Source organism: Peromyscus eremicus, chromosome 15 (genome assembly GCF_949786415.1).
Source record: "Peromyscus eremicus chromosome 15, PerEre_H2_v1, whole genome shotgun sequence".
NCBI lineage: Eukaryota > Metazoa > Chordata > Mammalia > Rodentia > Cricetidae > Peromyscus > Peromyscus eremicus.
The window spans coordinates 75,928,834-75,932,013 of NC_081431.1; the positions used below are offsets into that span (position 1 = coordinate 75,928,834).

General features: G+C 40.5%; 1 pseudogene; it reads left to right on the forward strand.

The window, feature by feature from the left end:
• Nucleotides 1-1,795: 1,795 nt before the first annotated feature.
• LOC131924972 (tissue alpha-L-fucosidase-like) lies at nucleotides 1,796-2,908 on the forward strand (annotated as a pseudogene).
• The last annotated feature ends 272 nt before the right edge of the window (nucleotides 2,909-3,180 follow it).

Below are 3,180 nucleotides of genomic sequence, written 5' to 3' on the forward strand. Positions count from 1 at the left end.
CTTACAAGACAAGGATTCCCATATTTTCCATTCCTAACAACTTAAAAAATAAACCTTATTCTCAATTGCCCATGGGACTTTCTCCAAAATAGATCACATATTAGAATGCAATTCAAATATAAACAAATTCAGAAAAGTTGAAAAGACATTTTGCATTTTATCTAACCACAAAGGAATAAAGTTAGATGTCAACAACAATAGAAATGATAGAAAGTTCATGAAGGGAAGTTAACAACACACTACTGAATGAGAATTGTGTCAAGGGAAAATTAAAAGGGAAATTTAAAAAAGCTTACAACAGAATAAAGATGAGAATACAATATACCTCAATCTAATGGGCACGATGAAGGCAGTCCTAAGAGGAAAGATCTGGAAGTGCCTACATCAGACAACTGAACTGATTTCATATTAATATATTAGTGCCGCACCTGAAGGCATTAGAAAAACAAGAGTAGACAATACACCAGAGAAATCAGAAGTTAGACCCATAAATAAAGAAACAGAAACAAATACAAGGAACGGGACAAAGAGTTGCTTCTTTGAAAACATTAACAAGAAAGAGAACTCTTCAGCCATGCAAACAAACAAATAAACAAATAAAAAAGAGAATTCAGCAAAACCAGAGATGAAATGAGAGATGTTACAAGAGATTCTGAAGAAATCTAAGAATCCTAGGACATACTTTAAACATCTATATTTCATTAAACTGGAAAATCTAAAGGAAAGGGATGCATTTCTAGATAAATATGATGACCAAAATCAAATTAAGATTAAATAAATTCAATAATATTTAACAACCAATGAGATAGAAGCAATAATTGAAAAGGAACAAAAGCTTAGTTCCAGATGGATGCATCACAGAAATTTATTAGACCTTGAAAGAGCACTAATACTATCAAAATATTCTGAAAATTAACAAAGAAGGAACACTTCCACATTATTTTTATGAAGCCAGAATAACCTTGATCTCATAGCTGGACACCGTTTCAACAAAGAAATAAAATCATATGTTTTATTTGGACATTCATAATGAGCACAGATGTACAAGTTTTCAATAAAATACTTGCAAAATAAATTCAAGTATGTATCAAAAAGATTATCTGCCATGATAAAGTCAGCTTCAACCTACAAATGCATGTATGGGTCAACATATGTAAATCAATGCATGCTATCTACCATATAAACAGACCCAAGGACAGAAACGACATGAACATCTCATCAGATGCAGAAAAGGACTTTGATTAATCAAACATTTCTTCATTATAAAGTTCTAGAGCATCTAGGAGCACAGAGGATATATTTCAACATAAAAATTGCCATATTAGCTGGGCGGTGGTGGTGCAAGCCTTTGATCCCAGCACTTGGGAGGCAGAGGCAGGAGGATCTCTGTGAGTTCGAGGCCAGCCTGGGCTACAGAGTTCCAGGAAAGGCGCAAAGCTACACAGAGAAACCCTGTCTTGGAAAAAACAAACAAATAAACAAAAATGCCATACACTATAAACCCACAGCCAGCAACATGCTAGATGGTGAAAAATCCAAAGCATTTCCAATACAATCTTACAAGACAGGGATTTTCAGGTTTTCCATACCTGTTTATTGTATTTATTGAAGTCTTAGCCAAAGCAGAAAGACAAATGAAAGAGATGAAGTTCACACAAAAAGGCAAGGAAGAAGTCAAAGTATCTTCATATGCAAATGACATAATGATATTTCCAAAACACATTCTCAACCTTCCTTATGTGATGACCCTTTAGAACAGTCCCTCATGTTGTGGTGACCCCAATCGTAAAATTATTTCACTGATACTTCCAACTACCCGCCCGGCTTCAGCTACGCCGATTTCGGACCGCAGTTTACTGCGCGCTTCTTCCACCCGGACCAGTGGGCCGAACTCTTCCAGGCTGCCGGGGCCAAGTATGTGGTCCTGACCACAAAGCATCATGAAGAATTCACAAACTGGCCGAGTCCTGTGTCTTGGAACTGGAACTCAAAGGACGTGGGGCCCCATTGTGACTTGGTCGATGAGTTGAGAGCTGCTGTTCGGAAGAGGAACTTACGCTATGGCTTCTACCACTCACTCTTGGAATGGTTCCATCTACTCTACCTGCTTGATGAGAAGAATGACTTCAAAACTCTGTATTTTGTCAATGAAAAAACAATGTCAGAGCTGTATGACCTTGTTAACAGCTACAAGCCCGACCTGATCTGGTCTGATGGGGAGTGGGAGTGTCCTGATACTTACTGGAACTCCACAGCTTTCCTTGCCTGGCTCTATAATGATAGCCCTGTCAAGGATCAGGTGTTAGTGAATGACCGGTGGCGTCAGAACTGCTCCTGTCATTATGGAGGATACTACAACTGTCAAGATAAATACACACCACACAGCTTGCCAAGCCACAGGTGGGAGATGTGCACCAGCGTGGACAGGTCGTCCTGGGGCTATCGGCGTGACATTACCTTGTCTACCATTGCCAATGAAAATGAAATCACTGAGGAACTGGTTCAGACAGTAAGGTTTGGAGGCAACTATCTTCTCAACATTGGACCAACTAAGGATGGACTGATCGTTCCCATCTTCCAAGAAAGACTTCTTGCTGTTGGCAAGTGGCTGCAGATTAATGGGGAGGCCATCTATGCCTCCAAACTCTTGATAGTGCAGTCCGAAAAGACTGTGACAATGGTGTGGTACACTGCTAAAGACTCAGCAGTTTATGCTACTTTTCTGTACTGGCCAGGAAATGGAATCATAAACCTTAAATCCCCCTAAACGACCTCGACCACAAAGATAACGATGCTAGGAATGGAAGGAGATTTGACCTAGACCCAGGATCCCCAGGAGGGGGTCCTCATCTCTCTGTCCTTGTTGTCACCTAGCGCCTGGACTCTAAAGCTGACAAGAGTGAAGTGATTGTTGTTCAAGAGCAGATGGCCCTGTGCTTGGCTTTGCTTTCTCTTACAGGACCATCAATGCAATAAAGTAGCTTCCCTTCCCCACCCAGTGACAGCTTTCCCAGCCTATTTTAATCAATGGGACCCTAGTCCACTGAGTCACCCAATGAGTTGATTGAAGATGGGAGATCCATTGCTGGCATCTCTCTGGTGAGCAGAAAGGCCTGGACAGCTCAGCTGAGCTCACCTGTTCCATCACTAGAGTGAAATCTCCCTTTCTAATGACGATCC